Raw genomic sequence first — 21864 nt, 5'->3', positions numbered from 1 at the left:
TTAAGGAAGGGTCCCCAGCCCCTCTGTGTGAGCCAAGGTGTGTGTTGTTGCCCTCGGGCCTCAGTTCAGTGAACGGTCACTCCACTAGCCTGGGCCCCCTATGTGGAGACCACCGTGCGTCTCTCCCGCCCCCCACGTTGCCAGGGGGCAGCTCCCTAACTGTCCAACAAATGGAGGCTCACGGTAGCGTCTGAAGGGGAACGACAGCCTTTTATCCCTTCTCTGCCACAGGAGGGCAGCAAACCACACACTGTCCACCGGTTTCAGCCCAAAGGGGAGATAACTCATCTCCACTCTGAATCAAATCAATCTACTCAGAAATTTTGGAACCGCAAGGGGGTTCCTGTTCCTGACTTTCATTTCATCTAAATACTATGATTTATTTTAGAGCACAGTTGTCCAGAAAAACAAATGCTAGCAAATGCCCCACCGAACGCATCGAAATCAACCACGTCTCTGACTCTTAAATCAGTGAAGCCTGCTCTGCACCTGCTGCCAGGGCCGGCCGCCCCTTCCAGCCAGGGAGAGGGTTACATGGTAATGAGAATATGGGGGCCCAGAGCCAAGAGCGTGTGGGTGTCTGCGGGGGGCAGCTGGGCCCACCTGCTGTGCTGGACGGAACAGTCCTGGGAAGGAAGGGCCTTAACTGTGTAGCTATTGGACAATAAATGTTTTTTTCAAGTAATGTCCGTTCCAGCTGTGTTCCTCTCTAGCATGAGAGATTACGGACTCTGAGGGCAGAAGGGGAGGGAGCGGGCTGTGTCGCCCTCTCCTCAGAAGTGGGAGGCGTGGGGAGCCCGCGGGGGCACCGTCCCTCCCGCCCCACCTGTGCCTTCACCCTCGCCCAGAACCGTCGCTGCATTTGGACAGGCGGTGGCAGCTCTGAGGGGGCTTGGCCGGGGGGTCCGCCCGCAGAGCAGCCAGCTGAAGGGCATGTGGTGCCCTCCGCCTCCTCTTGCACTGGGTGGGAGGGACCCAGAAAGGAATGGGGCTGGGATGGGGCCGGGCTGGTGGTGGGCGTGGTGCCCAGCGGTGGTTCCCTCTGGGGCACAGGTGCCACTAGAGAGGCAGGCCGCCCGTCCAGCTCATCCACCCAACACGCGTGACCCAGAAGAGCTGGGCCACCGGCATGCAGCTCGTCTCTTGTGAGGGGTTAGCGTGCCAGGGGAGGCGCAGGGACGATAGGGCCCTGCTGACAGATGAAGAAAGGCCCAGAGAAACAGAGTTCCCGGGGCATTCGTTGCACTCCAGTTAAACCGCGGTTTGTCTTGGCCTCCCTGGTCCCAAACCCTCTGTCCCTGAGTGATGGTGGTCTTCTCGCGTCGCGCGTGGCACCCAGTGCCCCCAGATGCAGGTAGGGGGCGTCCCATGAGCGCTCCGGGTAATGAGCAGAAAAGAACAGCACACGTAACAACCGTATCCTTCAAATTCTGCTGTTTTTCCCCAACCCACGATTAAAATGGACTTGGATTTTCATACAAAGAGATGTTTGGGCCAGGCCTGGACTGGATTGGTAAAGGAGACCAGGCTGGGATCCTTTTTTTTAAAAATCACAGATCATCTCAGAGTCAAGTCTGTTTTTTGCTCTGCAATGATCAGTACTTTCTGGATCCTGGGCCGAACTCAGATGGGGTTTGGGTTCTAAGCTCTGGCTGGGAGCAAAGGAGCAGAGAGGTTAGTTCCCCCTGTCCTGTAGGCCGTGGCTCCATCCATGACTCAGGCAGCCCCAGGGTTGTTATTTTTCAGGGTAGCAATTTTTACCAAACACTTTTTAGTTAAAAATAACCTTTTAATATAATAAAAGGGGGTATATGTTCATTGTAGAAGTTGGAAAAAAATTGACAAAAAAAAATTTTAAGGGTGAGAAAACATAGATCCACAAAATAAGAAAAAAATAAGGGGAAAAACTTCTTAGCACCCCAGTCAGTATCACTATTAACCCCTACTGTGTATTCATTAGTATTTTGTCCACGATGAGGCCACTCCACGTGCTTTTTAAATGTTTTTTTCAGTTAACAATCCACCTTTCCATGTCAATAAACTTTCACCTTTTATAATACTCAGTCAACATTCAGATGACTCCAGTTTACTCAGAAAACGTCACTGACAACAGTTGTGTCCAAAGCCTGTCCCTAGCCTGGGTGGGTGATTGTGCCCTCGGTCTCTCCTCCCAGGTCCTACCCCGTCTTAATGGCTCTGGCTTGTTGGGTACTCAGGGCCCGCGCCACACCTGCCCGGCCGCTCAAGCTCCCTCCTCTGCTTCTGCAGTGGAAGCCCGCAGTGCTGGGCTGTGGGAACAGGACCAGGCTTAAGGTTTGGAAAGGGAAGCGTGGGTTGTGCCAGAGCACAGGACCCCACCCAGAAATGGGACCAAGAGTGACTTGGAGTGGGTCGAGCAGGTGGGGAGCGGGTTGGCCCCATGCAGTCCCCAAGGGAGGCCTGGCCTGCCGTCCACACAGCAAGCAGGAGCTCCGCCAAGTGCCTCTTGGGCAAAGGGCATCTTCCGAAGTATTTACAAATGGGCCCCGCTGGGTGCCGTCTCACCAAATGCAGGAATATTTCTGTGGGATGAGAACAAAGGCTGGGCTTGCCCTTGCCTTGAGAACAACACTCTCCTGTCCACTGGTGCCAGATCCCTGGGGCTTTGAACTCAGAACACTGCCTCCCAGGGTTCTATTGAGACACCAGTATTTAAATCTTTGAAAAAGTAAGAAAGACTCGGGCGAGTCCCTCCCTCCCTCCCGCCTGTCTGTCCCCTCCTTCCCTGGGCCCACTCAGCCCACACAGCTCACTGAGGCCCCTGCTCCCCTGGTGACCCCGCCCTGGATCCGGCCTTTCTGCCTTGTGCTGCCCTGATCTTCCCATCCATCTCTGCTCATCTTATCTCTGGCTCTTGCACAGATAACACACCCTGGATGCCTCAGACTCAAGACTCGGCCTCTCCCCGCCAAGCCCTTTCGCACCCTGTCCCCGTCTTTGTTTTAAATTCCTGCATGTTTGTCAACTGCTCTCAAGCAGAAATGGTCAGGACACAGGGCGGGGTGCCCTGCAGAGCCGAATCTCCCCACACACACTCCCCACTCCCAGCCCCAAGGCCTTACGTGGATGCACGGCAGCAAATGGGCGGCTGTCCTGGGAGGGCGATGCGCCTACCTTGTTGCACCCCAGGTCTCAGGCCGAGGGCCTCCACCCTGGCACTCCAGGGTGGCCTCCCTTGGAAGGGGCTTCATTTTCTTTGAGAGGAAAGATTCCAGTGCTGTCTCCTGTCTCTGACCACTGGGGCCATGGCCCTACCACCCCCTCCCTAGCTGGGCCAGTCCCCTGACCAGGCTGCATGGGGGGCTCAGACCGGGAGGGCACCGTTGTCCTGTCCTCATGGGCGGAATGCTCGTGGCTCCTCTAAAACCTGGCAGGCGGGGCTGCCCTGCCCTGCCCGGGGTCAGGTCCCAGGATGGGGTGCGGCCTGGCACCCACAGGCCCTGCTGCAGGCCCCTTGGCCGCCACGCTAGCCCACTGGGGTCCGAGAGCCTCAGCCTGTGCGCCAGCATTGCCCGGCTTCTCGGCCCTTCTTGGCGTCGAGGATTCCCGGGGTGGGGCACATGGGTGGCCACTGGACCTGTGCTCAAGTATGAAGCCAGAGGAATAAGGAAGGCCCACAGCCAGTCCTCCCAAGAGCCCCCTCCTGCCCACCCTGAAGGTTTAGGTCACCCAGGAGCCTCCAAGTGTTCCTGCTGCTGTAGGGTCAGACCCCTACCCCTGGGCCCACTCCTTCTGCTGCCCCTGCGTGCAAGGGGCTCCCCAGCCTCTGCCCACCCCTTTCCCTCTCCCCAAATGCCTTTCCACCCTTGAAGGGTTTACAGGGAGAAAAACAGTGACCTCTGTCCGAGGGTGCTTGTGATGCTCAATCAATTAATACACAGAAAAGTCTTAGAAGTGTGCCGGACACATAGTGAGCACTCAGTAAGCGTTAGCTCTCATTAGTGTGTTTGTCCCCAGGCCACGCCAACCAGACTGAACTCTTCCTTTTCTGAGCCCCTGCCATGCTTAGGGTCCCCAGCCAGCAGCTCCTAAAATGGGTCTCCATTCCTTGGACCTAAAGTTGCTTTGACCTTTTTTTTTTTTTTGCGGTACGCGGGCCTCTCACTGTTGTGGCCTCTCCCGTTGCGGAGCACAGGCTCCGGACGTGCAGGCTCAGCGGCCATGGCTCACGGGCCCAGCTGCTCCGCGGCATGTGGGATCTTCCCAGACCGGGGCACGAACCCGTGTTCCCTGCATCGGCAGGCGGACTCTCAACCACTGCGCCACCAGGGAAGCCCTGCTTTGACCTTTTGGAGACACAGACCCGGGGCTCGGACAGCAGGCGTGGCTGCCCCCGTGTGGGGCAAGGCCCCTGGGCAGGACCCCACCTACAGCCATGCCGCCACAGAGGGGAAGTTTCATATTTTGCAGTTTACAAAGCACTTTCCCATCTCTCTCTACTTTGTGGAGTAGACAGGGCAGAAATCATTATTCCCATTTTCCAAATGGGGCCCTCGATGCTGAGACGCAGTGAACACCTCACCGAAGTCATACACCAGTAAGTGGCCCGCTTAGGCCCCGGATCCTGCTCTCCTTGATGCCAAGCCCAGCACTTCTTCCTCAGCACCGTGCTGGGTCACAATCAGTTAAGTGCATCTTCCTCCTTCTGAAAAGGAGCTCAGAGGCCAAAGGAATTAGAAACAGGCACCCGATGAAAACCAGACGCCCTGCCCCTTGTCTCTGGACCAACTCCCAGGAAAGGGAGGACAACGGATGTGTGGCCCCCGAGGCCCGGCCCGCCCTGTAAGCTCATCTCCTGGCAGAGGGAGCCTCCCTGAGAAAGGGTCTGGAGCCCCCCGGGCCTGGGAAAGCCTCTCCCCAGAGCTGGGCCAGACTGCAGGGCCACTCACCTCTGGGGTCGAAACAAGGAGTGTCCAAGGCCAACTGTGTTCCCTAACCCCAACAACCCTGCCCACCCGGTGCTACGCTCATTTTTCAGATGGGAAAAGTGAGGCCAGGAGAGATGGGACCGTCCAGGTGAGCAAGCAGGGATGCCTGAGGAGGCTGGATGACAGCCCATGCCTCAGCCCTAGTCACAATGGCGCCCGGCGGGGGCAAACCCACCCAAGACCTGGGGAAACAGAGCCAGCTCTGCCCATCACCCCCTCTAACCCCAGCCCAGAGGCGGGCTCACCGCGAGGCCCCAGGTCCCACCGTCTGTGGGCTCAGGGTCAGGGGCCCCCTTGCTGTTGCAGGAGAGACATCAGCTCCCAGTTGAGGTGAAGGCCTTACTGGCAATGGCTCCAGCAGGTCAGGGCCTGGGTGGGGAAGCGGGGCTGGGCTCCGTGAGAACGTGAGAGGGACAGGGAACAGGCAGAGCGCGGGTCCACGGCTGGGGTGCCCAGGTCACCAGCCTGGAATCGCCCCTGGAGGGCCATTTCTATAGCCAACTCCCCATCTGGATGATAGGACTGCTTGTGGGGCTGAGGGCAGAGTCAGGCTCAGGCCCAGCCCCAGGCCTGCGTGGGTGTGGATGTGTGGGCAGTGTCCCTCTCTGAATCCAAGTTCATGAGCCCAGTCGGGATTGTTTGCATTCATTTAACAAACATAACAGACATGACCACAGAGTTGAAATAACAATGAACTCAAACTCCACCCCAATCCCAGCCCGCCCTCCAGAGTGGTGCTTCTAGAAGACCATGAACTGAGCTGTGCCCACCTGCCCTCCCCCACCCCAACAAGCCCCATTCTCCTCCATCCACCAGATGCACGTGCCCCGCCTGTGCCCCCTGCCTCCCCCGCCCCTGCTCCAGCCTGCCCTGCACCCCACTTTAGTACCTTTCCGGGTGTCCTGTGACCAAGTTAAACCCAAATGCCCCTTTGTCACTGTAGGCTCTGTGTGGACGGGCCCTGCCCAGAGGTCTCCAGCTCGAGCTCGTGGGCCTCGGCCATGCCGGCTTCTTACAGGGCCCTGCTCCCTCTGGCCACCAAGCTTCACACATTCTTCCCTCTGCTCAGAGCCCCCTTTCCTCCCCCCACTAGACAGGGCCTGCTGATCTCAGAGCCCACCCAAGGGACCCTTGCTCCAACACCCAGGCCCACTGATCCCTCTTCCATGCCGGAATCTCTCCTTCATGGAAACTGTCACTGTTGCGATTAGCATCTGTCTCCCACTCTAAACGGTGTCCCCAGTACCAGCCCCAGGCTCGGCATGTGGAGAGCAGCTGATGGAGGGGCCGGCCTCTCCCAGCTCTGACCTCACTTCCTTCCAGCTCCCACCTACCCACCCAACTCAAAGACACCTCCTCGTTGGGCTTCCCTGATGGCGCAGTGGTTGAGAGTCCGCCTGCTGATGCAGGGGACACGGGTTCATGCCCCGGTCCGGGAAGATCCCACATGCCGCAGAGCCGCTGGGCCCGTGAGCCATGGCCGCTGAGCCTGTGCGTCCGGAGCCTGTGCTCTGCAACGGGAGAAGCCACAATAGTGAGAGGCCCGCGTACCGCAAAAAAAAAAAAAAAAAAAAAGACACCTCCTCCAGGAAGCCTTTCTGTCTTTTCCTCCTCTGAGCAGCTCCTAGGGAACAGTCCGTGAACCATGGTTGCCTTGTCCATCTGCCTCCCCATATGCTTGTGAGACCCTTGAAGCAGGGCCAAGCCCTGGGCCCCGGCCAACCACTGTCTCTTCCCCACACGTTCCCCTCAAACCACTCAAGCCGAGGCCGCTGGAATGCATGAGCTTCCTCCCGTCACTTGCTGAACTCTGACAGCCCCTCTGAGAGGGACGGCTGGTGGCCTCCACTAGCCCCAATTTACAGATGACACCTCTGAGGCTAAGAGAAAAAAAGCTCAGAGTCCTGCATTGCTCCAAACATCCCTGTGCTGGGCGCTGTGTCGCCTGTTGGGAGGACGGCCAGCTTCAGGTCATGGGCCTTTTCTTTCCTCACAGAGGCCCAGCCTTCCAGAGGGGAGATGGTGGCAGGGGGGGGAGAACTTAATTACTTCAGTCAGCATTGTATTTTATTTTATTTTATTTTTTAAATATTTATTTATTCACTTACTTATTTACTCATTTATTTATTTGACTGTGCCGGGTCTTAGTTGTGGCACACGGGATCTTCATTGCAGCATGCGGGATCTAGTTCCCTGACCAGGGATCGACCCCAGGCCCCCTGCATTGGGAGTGCCGGGTCTTAACCATTGGACCGCCAGGGAAGTCCCAGAATTGGTGGTTTTTTGTTTTTGTTTTTGTTTTTTTGCAGTACCCGGGCCTCCCTCTCACTGTTGTGGCCTCTCCCGTTGTGGAGCACAGGCTCCGGACGCGCAGGCTGAGCGGCCATGGCTCACGGGCCCAGCCGCTCCGCGGCATGTGGGATCTTCCCAGACCAGGGCACGAACCCATGTCCCCTGCATCGGCAGGCGGACTCTCAACCACTGCGCCACCAGGGAAGCCCCCAGGATTGTATTTTAAAACTAACTCTTGAGCAGTTTGAACCACAGAGAAGTATGTAATTACACAAAAATGTTAAGATGCGATTTACAGTAATTACCTTCTATTTGCCAAGTTCTGTTAGTCCCTTCCCCGCACCTGACCTTCTTTTCCTTCAAAATTTTCACAATAGTTCTATGGAACCAATTTTTCTTGGCAATAAAAACAGCAGGTGCTTGGGGTGAGGGATGAAGGGCCAGAATTAGGTTTAATCCCGCCCCCCAGCGATGTCCCAGGTTCCAGAACACAGGGCTGGAGATGGGATGGTCAATGGCGGGGGCAGGGTGGGGACCCTCAGCACAGGGGCTGGAGATCGTGGCCAGGGTCAGCCTCCCAGGGTTTAGATCCTCCCTCCTCTACTTGTTTTGTTTGGTTTTAACTTTGATTTTTTTTTTAATTTTTATTATAGTTGATTTACAATGTTGTGTTAGTTTCAGGTGTACAGCAAAGTGATTCAGTTATACATATACATGAATCCACTCTTTTTTAGATTCTTTCCCATATAGGCCATTACAGAGTATTGAGTAGAGTTCTCTGTGCTATACAGTAGGTCCTTATTAGTTATCTATTTTATATATAGTAGTGTGTATATGTCAATCCCAATCTTTCAATTTATCCCTCCCTCCCCCGTTTTCTCCCTGGTAACTATAAGTTTGTTTTCTACATCTGTGACTATTTCTGTTGTGTAAATAAGTCCATTTTCACCATTTTTTTTTTAAGATTTCACATATAAGCGATATCACATGATATTTGTCTTTCTCTGTCTGACTTCTTCCTTTACTTGTGACTGCGAGATGTCCGGCAACTTCCTGAGCCTCAGTTTCTCCATCTGTGAAATGGGGACGGGAGCAGAACCTACCTCGTAGGACTGTTGTAAGGCCAAGATGGAGTTGAGTGCGGTGCCGGGCACAGGGCGGGTGGGAGTTATTGCTGCTGCTGTCACTGCCATTGCCACATTCTCCCTGAGAGGAGTCTTAGTGGAAGGTTGCCTTTGGCCTGAGTCTCGAAGGTGAGAAGGATTTCAGCAAGTGGAGACGGGAATGGAAGGTCGGTGTATGCAGGGAGATCTCAGCAGGTAAACATGGGAAGGACAGCTGAGCGCATCTCAGGAAATGGGGAAAATTACTGAGGCCAAGCCCCAGGGCCTGGGTGCAATAACTGTCACAGAAAACACTGAGTATTTTAGTATTTAGTATGTGCCAGGCCCTGCTCTGAGTGCCATCCTCGTCCTCCCCACCACCGACGCTCACAGAACACCTGGTGCTAAGGCTTGGGGGGGGCGGTGAGAGGCTAAGAGCCCCATCCATTCATTCAACAAATACTTAATAAGCACCTACTATGTGCACGGCCCTGGAGAATCATAGGTGAACATGGAGCTTACGTTGGGAGAGGGAAGGGAAGGCAAATAATAGACAAACACGTAAATGAGATCATTTCAGATGGTAATGAAGGCTCTAAAGGAAAGAAAGCCGGATTCTGAAATCCAGAGCAACTGCGGAGAGGGGCCGCAGTGATCAGGGAAGGCTTATCCACAGAGGTGGATAAGAGCCGCAATCAGGAAATAATCTGGGATGAAGCATCCAGGCAGAGGAAGAGCGAAAGCAAAGCCCCAGAGGTGGGCTTGCCCTCCATGTGCCCTGCAGGGAGGAAAGCCAGCGTGGCCACAGGGTACTGAGTTGGGGGGGGGATGTGTGACACAAGATGGGACTGCAGAGACGGGGGGACAGGTCACACCAGTTCATGTGGACCAGGTGAGACTTGAGATTTTCTTCTGAGTGTTGTGGGAAGCCAAGAAGGGCTTACACAGAGAGGTGACATGATCTGATTTATTTTTAAAAGATCGCGCTGGCTGCCCTGGGGAGAATGGACCTCAGGAGTGCGCTGTGGACATGACATGAGCCCCATGCTGCGCCAGAGGCCCAGGGAGGAGCCCCCGTACTTTCTGTCCCCTCAGGCCAGGACACCTGTCTGTCCGGGGCCACCGTGGAACAGGCTGCTCCCAGATGGTCTCGCCTGACCAGCGCGTCTTCCTCTCCAGCCTCTGGGACAGAGGGACACCTGTCCTCTAGTTATCGTATTTCCTGGCATTCCTCATCTACCGGGGAAAGACCACCGGTGAGTTTAGAGGAAAGTAAATGACAGCATCAGAGGCTGTTTTTCCGCATTTTTCCAGGCCCCAAGGGCCCATGAGGTTCAGAGCATAAACGCATTGAACTGTTCGGTCGTAAGATGCTGGGTGCACTTAGACCTGAGCAATAAGCAGCCAGCCAAGCTGTGCTCTGCAGCTCAGACCAGCGGGAAGACAACTGGTTCAAGTCCTGTCTCTGCCTCAACTCTCTGTGCAAACTCTGATGATTTTACGGCATCTCTCTGGGCCTGAGACCCCTTCTCCAGAACAAGAGGATGGAGCTATAGCCCTTCCAGACCCCAGAGGCAGAACCTCCCGGAGTTCAAGCTTGCGGCAAGCCAGAGGCAGCTGCGGAGAGCCACCGGGTGATCGTGGAGGCTGGGGCCTGGGCAGCCTGGCCTCTTCCACACTGTCTTGGCTGGAGAGACAGCAAGGACCTCATGGGGCGTCGCCACCTCGGGGGTAGCAGCCCTGTGTCTGCCTGCTCCCTGGGGCACCAGTGGAGGAGATTCTCCCCAAGCCGTTCACTCGCAGTGGCAAGTCTTTGAAACATGAACCTATGTTATTTTTCCTCTTATTTACTTTCCTCTCTTGGCTCTTGCCTTGATCCAGGTGGCCCCAGGGAAGGGCTGTGACAGAGAAGGCAGAGAAAGGGGGAATCTTTTCCCGGCTTTTGCAAATCAAAAGCCTAGGCTTTCAGAGGAATGGAAAGACCTCCAGGCACTCGTTTTGTGTAATAGCCAGGCTTCCTGAGCCCACCGCACCCCCAGACTAGGAAAGGATTCCCAGGGCAGCGGGGAAGCTCAGAGCCAGAACAGGCACAACTATGGGTTCAGCTGCAGGCCACCGCAATAAAGCAAGTCACACGAATTTTTGGTTTCCCAGTGCACACAAAAGTTATGTTTACGGCTTCCCTGTTGGCGCAGTGGTTGAGAGTCCGCCTGCCAATGCAGGGGACACAAGTTCGTGCCCTGGTCTGGGAGGATCCCACGTGCCGCAGAGCGGCTGGGCCCGTGAGCCATGGCCGCTGAGCCTGCGCGTCCGGAGCCTGTGCTCTGCAACGGGAGAGGCCACAACAGTGAGAGGCCCGCGTACCGCAAAAAAAAAAAAAAAAAGAAAAGTTATGTTTACACTATACTGTAGTCTATTAAGTGTGCAGTAGCATTATGTTTTAAAAAAAGGTACAGCTGTACACCTGACAGTAACACAGCATTGTAAATCAACTATACTTCAAGTAAAAGAAAACAAACAAGCAAAAAACAATGTATATATCTTAATCAAAAAATATTTTATTGCTTAAAGGGGGGAGTGGGAGGAATTGGGAGACTGAGATTGACACATATTGATATGTGTGACACTATTGATACTATGTATAAAATAGATAACTAATGAGAACCTACTGTATAGCACCGGGAACTCTACTTAATGCACTGTGGTGACCTAAATTGGAAGGAAATCCAAAAGAGAGGGAATATATGTATATGTATAGCTGATTCATTTTGCTGTACAGTAGAAACTAACATAACACTGTAAAGCAACTATACTCCAATAAATATTAATTTAAAAAATACTTTATTGCTTAAAAATGCCAACCACCAGAGAGCCTTCAGCAAGGCATAATCTTTTTTCAATAGTAACACCAAAGAGCCCTGATCCCTGATCACCATAACAAACAATAATGAAAAAGTTTGAAGTACTGCAAGAATTGCCAAAATGTGATACAGAAACATGAACCGAGCAAATGTGGTTGGAAAAAATGGCACCAATAGACTTGCCCAACACAGGGTCGCCACAAACCTTCGATTTGTAGAAAACACAATCTTCAAAGCGTAATAAAACGACATGCCTGTATTACCACGGATTGATGGTCCCTGCTGAAACTAGTGGCCTCCAAGTGCAGGCAGTAAGAGGATTTAAAAACAATGATAAGACTCCCTAAAAGTCTGTATGCTATTTTTTTAAATACATCTTTATTGGAGTATAATTGCTTCACACTACTGTGTTAGTTTCTGTTGTACAACAAAGTTAATCAGCCATATGCATACGTATGTCCCCATATCCCCTCCCTCTTGAGCCTCCCTCCCACCTTCCCTATCCCACCCTTCTAGGTCATCGCAAAGCACGGAGCTGATCTCCCTGTGCTATGCTGCTGCTTCCCACTAGCTATTTTACATTCGGTAGTGTATATATGTCGATGCTACTCTCACTTCGCCCCAGCTTCCCCCTCCCACCCCAGGTCCTTAAGTCCGTTCTCTATGTCTATATACTATCACCATGCACCAGCAATTCTAAACAATGTCAGTGATAAAATACTCCTACCTGGAATATTCTCCTAAGTCCAAGTTGCAAGCATCTGATACAGGTAATGTAGAGTTTTCATAATATATATGTAAGCTCCAAATTAGCACATGTTTATTGCTTATCTTTTAACAGGCATTGTATTTTACATGGAAATTATTTCTAAGAACTCCCAGTTATACAGTTGGTCTCCAATGAGTTCATGTCAAGAATAAGTTTGTCGTGAGGACAGGAACACATAACTACTAATAGCAATCTTTGTAAACCCATGAAGGAAATCAGGAGGGCTACAGGACTAGAAGGTGGGAAAATATGGATATTAAATAATTTATACAAAACGTTTCTTTTTTAAATTATTTACTTACTTATTTATTTATTTATTTATGGCTTCGTTGGGTCTTCCTTGCTGCACACGGGCTTTCTCTAGTTGTGGCGAGCGGGGGCTACTCTTCATTGCTGCACGCATACCTCTTATTGCGGGAGCACGGGCTCTAGGTGCTCAAGCTTCAGTAGTTGTGGCACGCGGCCTCAGTAGTTGTGGCTCGTGGGCCCTAGAGCGCAGGCTCAGTAGTTGTGGCGCACGGGCTTAGTTGCTCCATGGCATGTGGGATCTTCCCGGACCAGGGATCCAACCTGTGTCCTCTGCATTGGCAGGCAGATTCTTATCCACTGCACCACCAGGGAAACCCAAAATGTTTCTTCTGTTTTTTTTTCTGGCCACATCACATGGCATGCAGGATCTTAGTTCCCCAACCAGGGTCCAAACCTGTACCCCCTGCAGTGAAAGCACAGAGTCTTAACCACTGGACTGCCAGGGAAGTCCCTGTACTGATCTTAAATGAAGTCTCTTAAACAAGAGAAAGCAGACATGATAATGGCTTTCCAGGATATAAAGGATTGCCACCTGAAAGAAGAGGTTCACTTATGTCATATAGCTCTAAAAGGCAGAACTAGAGCTAATAGGTGGGAACGATAGAGGATATTTGCATATATGTAAAAAGAAAATTGTTGGTTAAAGCTATTCAACAAAAGAACAGGCTAAGTACAAAGTAGAAAGCTTGCCATCATTGAAAGTTTTCACAGAGAAGCCACGGACTATCCACTTAGATTGCTGTGAAAATTAAATTTGCTCACTATGTAAAGCACTTCATACTGTCTGGAACATAGATACAGCTCAATATACATTATCTATTATTACTATTACTATTATTATTACCTAAAAGTTTAGTAAAACTTGCCTGTAAAATCAACTGGACCTTCTGATTCTTAGGGTTCTTTGATTTCTTTGGTTACTGTGCTAGCATACCTTTAAGTTTACTTGAGTCAATTTTACAGTTTGTTTTCTTTCATTTATCTAGTTTTTTTATGTTTTGTTTTGTTTTTTTTCAGAAGATGTTGGGGGTAGGAGTTTATTAATTTATTTATTTACTTTTGCTGTGTTGGGTCTTCGTTTCTGTGCGAGGGCTTTCTCTAGTTGTGGCAAGCGGGGGCCACTCTTCATCGCGGTGCGCGGACCTCTCACTATCGCGGCCTCTCTTTTTGCGGAGCACAGGCTCCAGACGCGCAGGCTCAGTAGTTGTGGCTCACGGGCCTAGTTGCTCCGCGGCATGTGGGATTCTCCCAGACCAGGGCTCGAACCTGTGTCCCCTGCATTAGCAGGCAGATTCTCAACCACTGCGCCACCAGGGAAGCCCCTATGTTGTTTTGCTATAAATCTGTATACTATATTCTGTTGTAATAAAGAACATTATTTTTTCAGTGGCTTAAAAAAAAAGAGTAAGTTTGTGGAGGGGCAGAATCCTTGGAGCTGGCTTCAGATTCAGTGCGTCTCCAACTCCTGTGCGCTACGTACTTCTGTGCTCAAACAGCAAATTCCAAGTAAACAACCAAAGTGCTGTGCTTGTAAAAAGCAAGAAAGAGAACTTGAATTGCTTCATTTCTGTCATCTTAGGCCACTTGAGCTTTTCTTTGGGTTTAAAGTTTTAAACAGTAAAACAGTGTAAGGTATAATCTTTTTGTTTAGGAAGTGAACATTTTCGTTCATACATGAAATATTGGACTGAATATTAATATCTTTAAAGTTGAAATGTATTCTTTTTTCAACTGCTGATTGTTTTAAAACTAAAGAACAAATCAAATAAATAAAACAGTACATCAGTGGTGTAACTTAGTAGTTGCCTAATTTTACCTTTTACAGGTACGTATTTCAGTTTTATAAAACTTTACTTCTGGCTGAATTTTAATTGGATAATTATTTACATAAGGTATTAATATAGCAGACTATAACCAAAGGATCAGAGTTCATTAGGTAAATATACAAACTATTGAATAAATAGCTGTGCTTTTGTTTTTTTGTGGGTTTTTTTTTTATTAGAGTATAGTTGATTTACAATGTTGTGTTAGTTTTTGGTGTACAGCAAAGTGATTCAGATATATACATATATATATTCTTTTTCATATTCTTTTCCATTATGGTTTATCACAGGATATTGAATGTAGTTCCCTGGGTTATACAGTAGGGCCTTGTTGTTTATCTATTTTATATATAGTACTTTGTATCTGCTAATTCCAAACTCCTAATTTATCCCTCCCCCACCCCCTTTTCCCTTTGGTAACCATACGTTTGTTTTCTTTTTTTGGGGGGGTGTATCTGGTCTTAGTTGTGGTACGCGGGATCTTTGTTGCAGCATGCGGAATCTTTGCGGCGCGGGGGCTTCTCTCTAGTTGTGGCATGCGGGTTTTCCTCTCTGTAATTGTGGCACGTGGGCTCTGTGGTTTGCAGCACGCGGGCTCTCTACTTGAGGGGTGCAGGCTCAGTAGTTGTGGCGTGTGGGTTTAGTTGCCCCTCAGTATGTGGGATCTTAGTTCCCCGACCAGGGATCGAACCTGTGTCCCCTGCATTGGAAAGTGGATTCTTTACCACTGGACCACAAGGGAAGTCCCCATAAGTTTGTTTTCTATGTCTGTGAGTCTGTTTCTGTTTCATAAATAAGTTCATTTGTGTCATATTTTAGATTCCACATGTAAGTGATATCCTATGGTATTTGTCTGTCTCTTTCTGACTTTCTCCACTTAGTATAATAATCTCTAGGTTAGTCCATGTTGCTACAAATGGCATTGTTTCATTCTTTTTTATGGCTAAGTAATATTCTGTTGTGTATATGTACCACATCTTCTTTATCCATTCATCTGTTGATGGACATTTAGGTTGCTTGGCTATTGTAAGTAGTGCTGAATAACTGTGTTTTAAAGTGTGAATATTTGTGTGCTCTGATATTTATATTTGCCTGCAGGGTGTGTGTATTTCAATAAAAGAAAATGATCTTGACAGATAAATAAATCAGTGATCACTGTCTGCATTTCTTTTCTGTGTTTCATTTCTTTTCTTCATTTCATTTCACAGTTATTAATGAGAATAAGTTTTGTTGTCTAGAGTAGGGAGGCTTTAAAAACGGATCCTCTCTGGTTATCAAATCCACCAGGTAAGCCACCGGAGAGACCAAGCCTTAGTGAGATGGCAAAGTCCTCAGGTGCATCTGAAGAATCTGAGAGCAGAGAGCAGAACCCCCCAAAGAAGAAATGGATGTGTGATAACATCTGAGGTGGTGTCACAGCAGAATCTCCCAGCCCCGCACCACGTGGGAGCAGCAGTGGGATTCTGTGCACCCAGGAGTGGCCCCGAGGTGGCAGAGAAAGCCAGTGAACTGGAGGCCTGCACAGGCTGATGGCCAGCAACAAGATGAGCTGGTGACAGGTGACCTCAAGCACCAGACGCTCTCACCACACAAACTCCACCAAAGCCTTGGTTCTGAACAAGCCCCCTTGGAAGTTAAGCACAGCTCTGGACAGGAGAAGCCCCAAGGGGGCTGAGACTAAATTTCCACCCCCTTAGCAGAGTGAAGGCTTGAGACTGAAATTACATTTTATTTTCGTTATTTTAGTTATCATATAAATATTATATATTATTATTATATGTATTATGTATATTTATATGTATATGTGATAAAACACACTACATATAAAATATCTAAATATAAACTGTAACTATTTTAGTTATAACAATAGAGATAGATGATAAATAAAGTTCTAGTTCGTTTCGTGAACACCTGTGTTTGAGGATGCTGCGTCACCCTGATGGACGGAAAGTGATGTGGGTCCCAGAGGGGACAGTGTAGGCCGTGGGTGGAGGACGCAGGTCAGGGACTCACCAGGCTCCTCTGGGTGAGACATCGCTGCGTCTCAGACTACGAGCCTGAAGGAGCCCGTGGTGGTCTTCTCTCCCCTTCCCTGTGCGTGTGGGACCACCGCAGCCCTGCAGAGCCTCTCGGCCGGCCAGCAGCAGAGCTGGGCCCTGACCCCCGTCTGCTGACCACGTGGGCTTATGTCCCCCCTGACGGCTGAGGGTAGGGCCGTTGCGCGCTGGGCAGAGGGACCTCGGCAGTGACCTGCCAAGTCCACAGTGGGCAGAAGCTCAGGGCAGGACAGACGTGGAGGGCAGGACCTGGTGACTCACTGCAGAACAAAGAGTCTGCAGAATTCAGCAATCAAGTGCACGAACTCCCTGGGAAAGGTCAGGAAGTGAATCGTGTCACATGCTGTCAGCAAATCTGCTGTCCAAATCTCCAGAGCTGCCAGTAAAATGGAGGGGAAACCAGTTTCCACCCTGCAGAACAGGGCCTTCCGTCACCTTTATTGTCCCCACCCTTGGAGGGAGCTTCCCCCAGAGCCAAGAACCTGCTGGTTCTGCCAGGCCCCCAGTCTCAGGAACGCCCATTCCCCAGCTCCCAGCCCGGCTCCACCCTCCCAGCCCCCAAGTTTCAGCTCCAGGAGCCTGCCTGGCTGGGGAGCCAAGAAAAGGCTCAGATCCTCAGCGGGTTGAAGCCTGCCGCAGCCCACCCCTCCCTGAAACTCCAGAAACAGCAAAAGCCAGGTCTCTTTATACCTGGGTACAACCCGCAACTGATGGGAGGGTAACGCGCTCACAGGATGCCGCTCGGCAGCCCACGTGAGCGTCTCGGCTGGCTACTGCCCTCTTCTGCGGGTTGAGGGACAACTTGCCTCTGGGAAGGTGATCAAGATCTCTGCACAAATCAGATCCCCTATTCCCCACCCACCCCGACGCCCTTCCACTCCCACGTCCCCAGCCCTGTCATTCACCACCAACAACCACTCCGCAGAGAAAGTCAGTACCGGTGCAGAGAGAAGCCCATCTAAATCCAGGCGTTGGGCAGAAAGAGGTATGTAGTTGCCAAGTGCTTTATAATGGCAGGAAAACTGGAAACAATACAAGTGTCCCTCAAAAAGGTACTGCTAACTTAAATTCTATTACATCCTGCAAATGCATATTCTGCAGCATGAAAAAAATCAAAATCTATAAATGCCAAGGTTTTGAAAGATATCCAAGACATATATAAAGTGGGAAAAGAGAGATCCAGAGCTGCGTATGTAGAATGATACTATTATGGGCTGGTTTTCCTTTTTTTCTTTTTTTTTTTTGCCACGCCACGTGGCATGCAGGATCTTAGTTACCTGACCAGGGATCGAACCTAAGCCCCCCGCATTGGAAGCATGGATTCTTAACCACTGGTCCCCCAGAGAAGTCCCAAGGCTGGTTTTCTTATATTTGACACTCACCCCCTCCCCCCATTCATTCTCCACCTTTCTATGATCTACTCCATGTCCCTGGAGGCTGACCTCTAAGGGCCACAAAACCGGGGCTTCCTTGCTGGCTGATGCCAGTTAGTTAGGCCAATGGAAGGCTCTGGCTATAGATCAGAGGACAGGACAAGAGAGAAGCTGCGGTATTTCTTCTCTCTGGTCCCTTCCTGCCTGTTTGGATGGTGGCTGTGTTCTGCTATGGCCACAGCTGCAGATATTGGGAGGCTCTATTAGTTTTGATGTTTCTGTCCCATATCATATCAAACACATTCAAATATATATGCTTCCCACAATAAATATAATTTTGGCCATAAACTTTTGAAAGAGGCTTGTATAAATTTAATAATTCTGATCCTAAGAATAGGTTATGCATTGGGTTCATACAACTTAAACATTACTGCATCCACATATAACTATATCACAGCTGAAGATAGTCTCAGTAAGCTAGTGGAAATAATGTTACCTAGATAAATATTCATTAATTACAATTTTGATTTTCTTTTTATACTTGGAATCCAACAGATACATGACAATTTTTTAGGTCTTCTGAAAGCTCACAGGCCCTAGGCATCATGGCCAGTGGAGTTTTGTTCATTCTGGCTGAAATGTCCAGAAGTTGCCAGACCCCTCCTGGTAGGACTGGGTCAAAGCAGGGGCCATCCCCAGGAGCCACTGAGGCAGAAAAGAATGCAGCAAACCCACAAGGGAAATTCTGCTCTGCTCAGGGGCTGTTTCCTGAACGGGCATGGAGCCAGAAGCCCAGGGTGGAGGGAGGAGGCTGAACACTTACAGCTTGCCCCATGAGCTGACCCCATGAGCCTATGGCCTGACCAGCCACAGTCTGCTGGCCCAGCCAGATAGATAGGATCAGCATGGCCCTCCCACAGCCTCCAACCTGTTTTCTGGGCCAGGCTGGGACTTGCAATAGGCCAGATGCCAGCCCAGGCTGCACCCCAGCTTCTGGCTCAGAGTCTACACCAAGCACCAAGCCCAGGGGCGAACAACAGGTCTCAGTCAATACCTTCCCTGGGCTGCTTCTGGCCCAGACTTTCCCACCACCATCCCTACCGGACCTCTAAGTGGGGACCTGGGCAGGCTCCCCAAGGGGCATTGAACAGAGCTCACCAACCTGGCAGCCACGTGTGCACACACACACACACATGCCGCATGCAGGGGAGAGGGATCGGCATACCTTAAAATCCAGATCCCCAAGCAGGGTTTCCAGATCCCCTGGGTCCCTCCCACCCTCGGGCCCCAGCGGACGCTGGAGCCAAGCACAAGGTGCTCTCACCCTCCGAGCTGGAGCCCAGGGAAGGTTGCACCCAGGGCAGGCTCCTTGGCCACTTCCCTAGCTGCGGCCAGGCCCTCTCCCTGAAGATCCAGAGCCAGGCCCAGGCAACACAGGGTACAGCTTTTACTAGGGGGACCCAGCAGGAACTGTGCCAACTCACTACCACACCCATGGTGCTAATAACCAAGAGTCTTGTCTTCCTGCAGACAGTTTGTCTTTGCACAGTGACCAGGTGACTGCCCACATGTGGCCAGAATCGGTGGCTCCCAGTTCTCACCATGGGCTACGGTGGGCTGCAGGTTCTGGCCTGGAATTCGCAGTGCAGGGGTGTTTAAGGTTTGAGGAGCAGTTGTTAGGGTCTAAGAAGCTCTGGGCTCTGAGCCTTGACTGACCCTTTTTGCCTAACTGCCCACAGGACAAGGCAGAGAAGCAGCTGCTCTGCAGACTCCAGGGCGGGGGAGAGAAATGCCCCTCCCCACCATCCCACCAAGGGCCAGGATGGAAGAGCCCGTCTTGCGACACTTGGAACCAGGAATGGAGTATCCAGAGAGAGGAACAGGAGCCAGAACAGTACATTCACGATTCCGCACGACACAGCCCTGGAGAACAGCACACAGACCGCTCTGGAGGGATTAGACCAAGGTTTTTCATGAAGGCTGAAGGTTTTTGACCTGATGAACTGTCTTGATGACACTCATAGGGCCCTTCTCTGCACAGCCCCTGGAAGGTGTCACTAAGGAGACAGGCCATGTGCCCAGAAGGCCATCCCTGTCTGACAGCCAGTTGTGGGGAGGCTTCATGGAGACAACCTAGTTCTGTGGCTCAAGGATGAGGATAAGAGGGGACTAAGCCTCTTACCTACCGGCGGACCTCAGAACTACTCTTTGTTCATGTAACCTTGCCTATCAAGCCCTGCCCTGGGGTCAGGTCAGGAACGTGGGAGTCAGCTAAGCCCACAGGTGTATGTCACGGACACAGCAGTGTAGTAGGAACAAAGGAAACCCTCATCCTGGGGGCCCAGGCCCAGCGTGAAAGCAGCACAGTTTACCCAAGATCCTCTGCATCCCCCAGAGTCACGTGTGTGCATTTGAATAAGGAAACTCAAAAAAAAATTTTTTAATACCATGCATTTTCTTTTTTCTCCTTTTCTTTCTTTCTTTATTTTATTTATTTTTGGCTGCATTGGGTCTTCGTTGCTGCACCCGGGCTTTCTCTAGCCATGGAGAGCAGGGGCTACTCTTCATTGCAGTGTGCGGGCTTCTCATTGCGGTGGCTTCTCTTGTTGCAGAGCTAGGCGCGCGGGCTTCAGTAGTTGTGGTGTGCAGGCTCAGTAGTTGTGGCGCAGGGGCTTTGCTGCTCCGCGTCATGTGGGATCTTCCCGGACAAGGGCTCGAACCCATGTCCCCTTCATTGGCAGGTAGATTCCTAACCACTGTGCCACCAGGGAAGCCCAGGAAACTCAAAATTGAAAGGACTTCTCTTTTGCCTTCAACGTGGAGACACGCCAGTAGGATACTCACCAACATTCACTGAGCCCTTTCTCCATGTCAGGCACCCCTTAACGTGCATCACCCAGATTTAATCCTCATGGCCAGATGCAATAGATAATATTATTATGCTCATAATACAGACAAGGAAATCGAAGCAGAGAGGAGTGAAGTACTTTGCCCAAGATAGTACAACTGGTAAGCGATGCGCCTGGGATTCAACTCAGACAGGCTCATTCTCTGAGCTGTTCTCTCCCTTTTTTTATTATTATTATTTTTTAATTATGGCAAAACATATACAACATGAAATTTACTATCTCAACCATTTGTAAGTGTATATAGTTCAGTAGAATCAAGCACATTCACATCGTTGTGCAATCATCACCACTGTCCACCTCCAGGACTTTTTATCATCCCAAACTGAGGCTCTGTCCCCATTAAACAAAAATAGCTGTCTGTCCCCTTCTCCCCAGCCCCTGGCACCCAGCATTCTTCTCTCTCTCTCTATGAATCCGACTACCCTCAGTACCTCATATAAGTGGACTCACACAGCATTTGTCTTTCTGTAACTGGCTTATCTCACTTAGCTTTGTGTCCTCAAGGTTCAGCCATGTTGTGGCAAGTATCAGACCTAGTCTTCCTTTTTTATTGATAATATTTTTATATAATTCCTGATTCAAAGGGCACCAAAGTGCTTACAGTGAAGTCTCCTTCTCTGGGTCCCCTCCACGCACCTTGTGGAAACAGCCAGCACCATCCACTTCCAGAGATGTCTTCTGCATAGACAAGCAATTACATATGTGGATTCTTTTGCTCTTATATTCTGTTTTTTACTCCATTCCACTTTGGTTTTGTCTGCTTTTTTATAAATTTATTTATTTGTTTATTTTATTTTTGACTGTGTTGGGTCTTCGTTGCTGTGCGCAGGCTTTCTCTATTTGCGGCGAGGGAGGGCTACTCTTTGTTGCGGTGCGAGGGCTTCTCATTGCGGTGGTTTCTCTTGTTGTGGAGCACGGGCTCTAGGTGCATGGGCATCAGTAGCTGTGGCACGTGGGCTCAGTAGTTGTGGCACACGGGCGTAGCTGCGATCTTCTCGGACCAGGACTTCAACTTGTATCCCCTGCACTGGCAGGCGGATTCTTAACCACTGAGCCACCAGGGAAGTCCCCTGTTTGTCTGTTTGTTTGTTTGTTTGTTTTCCCCCTTTGCAGCCTGCCTCAGAGATCGTTTCATGATCAGTTCAGAAGACCTTCCTCTCCTGATCTTTCAGCTACACAGTAATATACTCCATGAGTCCACACGATGGCAACTTCAGAACCTGTGCTTTTAATCGTGTTAAGGCAGCTCTGAGCCTCCAACTCTCACATTCATTGACTAATGCCACACGGATTCCTGTTTAGCAAACATTATGTAAGAGGTTAGAACAAGTAAAGAATTGCAAAGTTAAAGCACAAAACAGGGGGACGTAGAGGCTGACAGTGAGAGCAACGGCTGACGGG

Source organism: Hyperoodon ampullatus (assembly GCF_949752795.1).
Source record: "Hyperoodon ampullatus genome assembly, chromosome: 7".
Classification (NCBI taxonomy): domain Eukaryota; kingdom Metazoa; phylum Chordata; class Mammalia; order Artiodactyla; family Ziphiidae; genus Hyperoodon; species Hyperoodon ampullatus.
Note: the sequence above shows the minus strand (reverse complement) of the source record.